The sequence below is a fragment of the Thalassophryne amazonica genome, unplaced genomic scaffold, assembly GCF_902500255.1.
Source record: "Thalassophryne amazonica unplaced genomic scaffold, fThaAma1.1, whole genome shotgun sequence".
Taxonomy (NCBI): domain Eukaryota; kingdom Metazoa; phylum Chordata; class Actinopteri; order Batrachoidiformes; family Batrachoididae; genus Thalassophryne; species Thalassophryne amazonica.
Window position 1 is genome coordinate 532,708 of NW_022986244.1, and position 7,756 is coordinate 540,463.

At 38.4% G+C, this 7,756-nt stretch overlaps 1 long non-coding RNA gene across 1 annotated transcript; it reads left to right on the forward strand.

Annotated features, from left to right (window-relative positions):
• The first annotated feature begins 321 nt into the window (after positions 1 to 321).
• Positions 322 to 6,561, forward strand: LOC117505772. Its single transcript, XR_004559254.1, has 3 exons — positions 322 to 423; positions 2,645 to 2,653; positions 6,552 to 6,561. It is a non-coding gene; the product is annotated as an uncharacterized LOC117505772 (long non-coding RNA).
• The last annotated feature ends 1,195 nt before the right edge of the window (positions 6,562 to 7,756 follow it).

Sequence of the window (7,756 nt, forward strand, 5' to 3'; positions counted from 1 at the left end):
GTATCAACCTGTCTGCCTGTTTTTCTGGATTTTGTCTCTGCCTCATGCTTCAGCTACTGTTGCTTATTTTGGAATGCATTTTTGTGTACCGACCCATGCCTGAATTAAACTCTGTTAAGCTGAATCTCAAATCCAGCATTTGTGTCCAACCTTCTGGTTATGTTAGACCTGACAGATGGAGTGTTTTCCTGTGAGTATTTGATCTGGTCTGATGTGATCTGAGTGTTTACCTGGCAGTATTTGACCTGGTCTGATGTGGTCTAAGTGTTTACCTGGGTTTTCCTGGCAGTAGAAGACCTGGTCTGATGTGATCTGAGTGCTTACCTGGTGTTTTTGAGTTGTGTTTTTTTGCAGTTCATCATATCGTCCCTGAGTCTGTCTTGCCAATTCGTCCTCCCTGGTGGACAGAGACGCTCACACTGAGTGACTGATCATAAACTCAAGCTGCCACATTTAATGCACTTTATGTCCTGCTGATGACAAGTTTCTGTTACTTTTAATGACAAATCTCATGGTTTCATCAGCAGGTTTTTCTTCAGCTCCTTGTTAAATGAAGCCAGGTGGATTTGACCCTCAATGTTGGCCTCAGTGGGTTGATTTCTGGGGTGTGAAACTGGACTGTTCCAGTTGCTGAGCAGCAAGTAGCTGGAACTGAATCCCAGGAATAATGTGGTGAAAAGGACTCAACATGGGCAATATGTTGGATCATGATCACTAATCATAGTCATCATGTCCAAAGACTTCAGCTGACTGATGTTTCATTCTATGAGTCCATTCAGCTACGGTCAAAAGTCTGAGATGTGAAAAAAGGAAGTGAAGAGACTCATTTCCTGTGTTGAATGATCAAACCAAAGAACGCTGTCACACTTAACACGAATGAGCAGGAACCATGCCGATTCAGCCGGAATGTAAAAAAAAAAAAAAGCAAATAAATTCGAGATGCAGTTGGGAGGCACAGATATTTGGACAGCTGTGTAATTAGAATGTGCCACAAATGATTCTTGCACACTTTGTGTGCAGTCTTTGAATGCAGTTCAAACGTAACTGGAACTCAACAGGAAAACCTACAATGCTGTTAGAATGCAGTAAGAATATGAAGGATGCTGTCGAATGCCATATGGGTGTGGTCGGATTGCCACCCGAGGTCTGAAGGTCTGGAAGGCAAACACGGGGAGAGGAGGAGAGAAGCGTGCGCTGTCACCTGCCCTCTTTCTAAGACCTGCCGTTTCCCTCTACTGGACTTTGAAAGACATCCAACGTATGCACTGAAATCATGTAAAGCAGGTCCCACTGATGTCCCATCACTGTGGAGCATGTAGGCACGAGATCAGTTTATCACGGTCATCAGATCACTGCCGTGCGCAGCCGTCATTACCGGTGCATGCACCAGTCGTAACACACGGACTGTGACGTGGCTGTGACATAATCCGTGTCAAGGCCAGTTGTGGTCATATGCTCTTGTCCATCAGCCCACAACATGTACCATTTTTCATGTGTGTTACATCTGTCGTTTGCTCGCTTCCCTCCCTCTCTCACACTCACTGTCCCTCTGTGTCGAGGGGACGAAAGAGGAACAAAACAAAACTGAAGCTAATTTTGATCTCGATGCTTTAAATGAAACACATCTGGAGCCACTGTTGGAGCAGTTTGTGTGTCTGCATCTCTGCATTCCAGGACTCTGCACTGGGACGGAGCTCAGTTGCAAAGAGAAGCGCGTGATCCAACCCACTGTGGAGATCTGTGCGCACGTCGGTGGATCCACCTGCTCTGGTTCCTTGTCCAGAACAAAAGAAGGATCATCTCCCTCATCATCAGAATCCTCACTGTCTGGTTCAAACTGATGACGTGCTATGCGCTGCATCTTGCTCCAATAAAAAAAAAAAAAAACAAACTCTGGTGTGCCGTGGTCACTGCTGTATCACTGTATTACGTTACTAAGCCATATATATTGATTTATAACAGAAAACTGTCTAAAGGGGGGATAAATATGTGTAAAGATGACTGAATATATTAGAGCAGTAAATTTATCAGTCTGTATGAACGCCGCACATTGACTCCCCATGTGCGGTTATTTCAACCAAATGCAGCTGATCCACAGCATGAATTCTGCTTTCAAGAACAGCTTCTAATCATCTTTATTCATTTCAGTTCATTTCATTTATTTAGCACAATAGAAATCACAATTTGCTATATATATATATATATATATATATATATATATATATATATATATATATATATAAACAACAAAAAACAATATAAGCATACTGTGCAAGGAAGTGGTAGAAGCAAAAGAGGCTTATCAAAGACCCACTTCCATACAAAAATAAAAAAATATTGCAACAATAAACAAAAGTATTATATCAATTCACAAAGTATAAAACAGTTAAATCAATTAAAACCAGGTAATAGGTTGACATTATAAGTACTCATAGAGGAGCTTTACTTTTAATCCACTTTTATATCCGTACAACCCCTGGCAAAAATGATGGAATCACCGGCCTCGGAGGATGTTCATTCTGTTGTTTAATTTTGTAGAAAAAAAGCAGATCACAGACATGACACAAAACTAAAGTCATTTCAAATGGCAACTTTCTGGCTTTAAGAAACACTATAAGAAATCAAGAAAAAAAGATTGTGGCAGTCAGTAACGGTTACTTTTTTAGACCAAGCAGAGGGAAAAAAATATGGACTCACTCAATTCTGAGGAATAAATTATGGAATCACCCTGTAAATTTCCATCCCCAAAACTAACACCTGCATCAAATCACATCTGCTCGTTGACATTGACCCTATGTCATGAAATTGACCCTATGTGTCTTTTTGCAAGGAATGTTTTCACAGTTTTTGCTCTATGGCAAGATGCATTATCTTCTTGAAAAATGATTTCATCATCCTTAAACATCAGAAAAGTGTCCAAAATATCAACGTAAACTTGTGCATTTATTGATGATGTAATGACAGCCATCTCCCCAGTGCCTTTACCTGACATGCAGCCCCATATCATCAATGACTGTGGAAATTTACATGTTCTCTTCAGGCAGTCATCTTTATAAATCTCATTGGAACGGCACCAAACAAAAGTTCCAGCATCATCACCTTGCCCAATGCAGATTCGAGATTCATCACTGAATATGACTTTCATCCAGTCATCCACAGTCCACGATTGCTTTTCCTTAGCCCATTGTAACCTTGTTTTTTTCTGTTTAGGTGTTAATGATGGCTTTCGTTTAGCTTTTCTGTATGTAAATCCCATTTCCTTTAGGCGGTTTCTTACAGTTCGGTCACAGACGTTGACTCCAGTTTCCTCCCATTCGTTCCTCATTTGTTTTGTTGTACATTTTTTGATTTTTGAGACATATTTCTTTAAGTTTTCTGTCTTGACGCTTTGATGTCTTCCTTGGTCTACCAGTATGTTTGCCTTTAACAACCTTCCCATGTTGTTTGTATTTGGTCCAGAGTTTAGACACAGCTGACTGTGAACAACCAACATCTTTTGCAACATTGCATGATGATTTACCCTCTTTTAAGAGTTTGATAATCCTCTCCTTTGTTTCAACTGACATCTCTTGTGTTGGAGCCATGATTCATGTCAGTCCACTTGGTGCAACAGCTCTCCAAGGTGTGATCACTCCTTTTTAGATGCAGACTAACAAGCAGATGTGATTTGATGCAGGTGTTAGTTTTGGGGATGGAAATTTGCAGGGTGATTCCATAATTTATTCCTCAGAATTGAGTGAGTCCATATTTTTTTCCTCTGCTTGGTCTAAAAAAGTAACCGTTACTGACTGCCACAATCTTTTTTTCTTGATTTCTTACAGTGTTTCTTAAAGCCAGAAAGTTGCCATTTGAAATGACTTTAGTTTTGTGTCATGTCTGTGATCTGCTTTTTTTCTACAAAATTAAACAACTGAATGAACATCCTCCGAGGCCGGTGATTCCATAATTTTTGCCAGGGGTTGTATAAAGTGATGGGTGGATTTAGAAGATGTAGCATATCATTCCACTGTATCATTTTAACACCATGATATCTGATGTGATGCTGACAATGAGTTGTTCTATGGAAAAATAAATGCAACTATGAGGTCTGCCTTGTCGGATAATTATGAATTTGATGGTTGTGCACAAAATAATATTTGATGAAAAAAGACCAGTATATGAAGAGCTCTGAACACAAATGTACAGGTCAGGAAAATATTTATATGAGAGATATTTAAGAGCTACAGGCATCCATTTCAAAATGAGCAAATATTTGCACAAAAACAATAAAGTTTATCGGTTTGAACATTAAATATCTTGTCTTTGTGGTGTATTCAATTGAATATAGGTTGAAGAGGATTTGCAAATCTTTCTACAATTCTAGTTTCTAACTCCACAAAAACAAGGCAGAAAGGCTTGAAAAAAATTAGGGTGCAACATAGTCAAATGTTCTATCAAACAACAAAGTTTGGTGATGATCGGATCCGGATTCCGGATCTGGTGATCCAGAATATGCAAAAATATAGGGAAAATAGAAAATGTGTCAGTGTGAGGTGACAAATGAAGCTAGAGATGCACAACTAACACCAAATTGTAGCTAAATCTGTACTGATTCAGTAAGGTGTCATCAGATTTAATGTAGCTTCAAATGTTATGGAGCTAGATCCAGAAGAAAACCGCCATTACTGAAAAATCGTTTTTATACAATAACTTTTGAACTAATAAAGACATAAAAGTGATTCCAACTTCTAGTGGCATGTTTTCATCATCAAGGATGTCAAATATAAAGGAAAGAAAAGTGTATGTATCATAGTTTTGGTTGTAACACTGAATTGTTGAATAGATCACTGTGCCAAGGAGGGAATCTCTTTAGGGTCAGTGACCCTATGGCCTTGTTTGGAGAAGTGTTTCATAAATTCATATATTTGCAGTTTAGTTGAATAATAAATAGAATTTTGTCTCTTATTTGTTTTTGTCTATAAGCACATGCAATATCAATATCAGTGCTCAGATGACAGTAGCTTCTGGGAAAGGTGCAAGTTGCAATAAACTGTGATGCCAAGCGCTAAGGATACATGCTATCCAGTCACAGCAGATGAAACTTTTTTTACTACTGAGCAAACATCATTGTTAGACTTTTTTAGGTTCAATGATTCCACGGCGTGTAGATGTTATGGCGTCAGTGACCCCATGGCCTTGGCGGAGGTTTGCACTCTGAGTGTTTCTAGTTTACTGTATCAAACGCTTTAGAAAGGTCTAAAAACACACCAATTCCAAATTCATTGTGGTCTAAAGCTGTATGAATTCTATCCATCAGTTCAATTAGGGCCATATATGTTGAATGATTTTTCCGAAATCCATATTGGTAGTTATATAAAATTCAGTTCTTAAGCAAATGATCATTTAGTCTTTTATAAACAAGTTTATCCAAGATCTTTGAAAAACATGGCAAAACTGAAATAGGACGATCATTTGAAAAAGATGCTGGATCACCTTTTTAAACAAAGGTATGATTTTAGCAATCTTTCACAAACTCAAAATTTCAAAATTTCACAAACCTCATTGGAATTTGTGGGTTGAAATTCAATCACAGAAGGAAATGAACCTTTGATGTAATCAACCAGCTTTATATTTATGGAGTCAATTTTCTTTGCTTGCAAGTTATTAAACTTGCAAGCTGCAAGTTTAATAATAAGCTTGCAATTATCACTGAAGTATTTCTTCTTTGCAGCCCTAAGAAGAGTAGTGTATTTATTTTTATAGAATTTATAGATTGATAAATTTAAAGGTGAAGGAGATGATAAATATTTTTTATACAACTTATTTTTTCTGAACAGGGATTTTTATAGTCCTCTAGAAAACCATGGGCTTTGCTTTATGGATGTATCACCAGATAATTTAATGACTGGAAATGATTTTTTGTAAACTTCATTGAACATTTGCATGGACACGTGATACGCTAAAATGGGATCTGTTTCCATATATATTTTTTCAAAGGAAATGTTCTCCATTAGGCTCTTGAAATTCATTTTATTAGTAATATTACAATTTCTATAGTAAGTGGTTGATTTCTTATTCGGCATATAACAGTTTTCCAATTCCACAATTCCTCAGATTTGCTGTGGTGACCCTGAGTGAAAACCAAAGGAGCAGTCAGAGTAAAATGATCTGAAATATCCGTAAACAATATTTCAGATTCCATAATTTAAATTATTAAATAAAATATTATCTATTAATGTAGCAGAATGTTCTGTAACTCTTGTCGGTTTGGTAATTAAGGGAAAGAAGTGTCCCCACCAAATGCAGGAAGATTATTTAAGAAATCATTCGTTGTACAATGTGTTTCCTTATTGAACAAATATATATTAAAGTCGCCAAGAATTTAACAGATTTTATTTTCTCTGTTAATGAGTTCCAGAATATTTGAAAAACACTGGTTGAAGTTCACAACACCTGTATTTGGTGGCCTATAAATACAACCAATGATAAGACTTTTTGTTCTACTATCAGACAATATTTCTATGAAAATTGGTTCTAAATCCAATCCAATCCAATCCACTTTATTAATAAAGCACATTTAAACAGACTCGAGTCTCCAAAGTGCTGCACAGCAAAAGCATAGACAGGCAAAATAGTAATAATAATAACAACAGTAAAATAGATAAGATAAAATAATACATAAATAACTAAAACCATGATAAAACAATAAATTTCAATAAAATAAAAATAAAATAAGACACAAGGACCGTACAACTCATGCGGTGTTAAAAGCCAAAGAATAAAAGTGGGCCTTAAGACGGGACTTAAAACACTCCACAGTGGGAGCAGATCGGACGTGTAGGGGCAGAGCGTTCCAGAGTCTGGGACCGACCACGGTGAAGGCTCTGTCCCCTCGAGTTTTAAGTCTTGTCCTAGGCGCCATGAGCTGGGACTGGCCCTCGGACCTCAGAGCTTGTGCTGGAGTGTAAACCTGGAGGCAGCTGATGATATATTGCGGGGCCAGTCCATTCAGAGCTTTAAAAACAAACAAAAGTATCTTAAAAGGAGGAGAGAGCATATCTCACCCATATTGGCCTCTCTTCATTGGCTTCCTGTTAATTCTAGAATAGAATTTAAAATTCTTCTTCTTACTTATAAGGTTTTGAATAATCAGGTCCCATCTTATCTTAGGGACCTCATAGTACCATATCACCCCAATAGAGCGCTTCGCTCTCAGACTGCAGGCTTACTTGTAGTTCCTAGGGTTTGTAAGAGTAGAATGGGAGGCAGAGCCTTCAGCTTTCAGGCTCCTCTCCTGTGGAACCAGCTCCCAATTCAGATCAGGGAGATAGACACCCTCTCTACTTTTAAGATTAGGCTTAAAACTTTCCTTTTTGCTAAAGCTTATAGTTAGGGCTGGATCAGGTGACCCTGAACCATCCCTTTGTTATGCTGCTATAGACGTAGACTGCTGGGGGGTTCCCATGATGCACTGAGTGTTTCTTTCTCTTTTTGCTCTGTATGCACCACTCTGCATTTAATCATTAGTGATTGATCTCTGCTCCCCTCCACAGCATGTCTTTTTCCTGGTTCTCTCCCTCAGCTCCAACCAGTCCCAGCAGAAGACTGCCCCTCCCTGAGCCTGGTTCTGCTGGAGGTTTCTTCCTGTTAAAAGGGAGTTTTTCCTTCCCACTGTAGCCAAGTGCTTGCTCACAGGGGGTCGTTTTGACCGTTGGGGTTTTTACGTAATTATTGTATGGCCTTGCCTTGCAATATAGAGCGCCTTGGGGCAACTGTT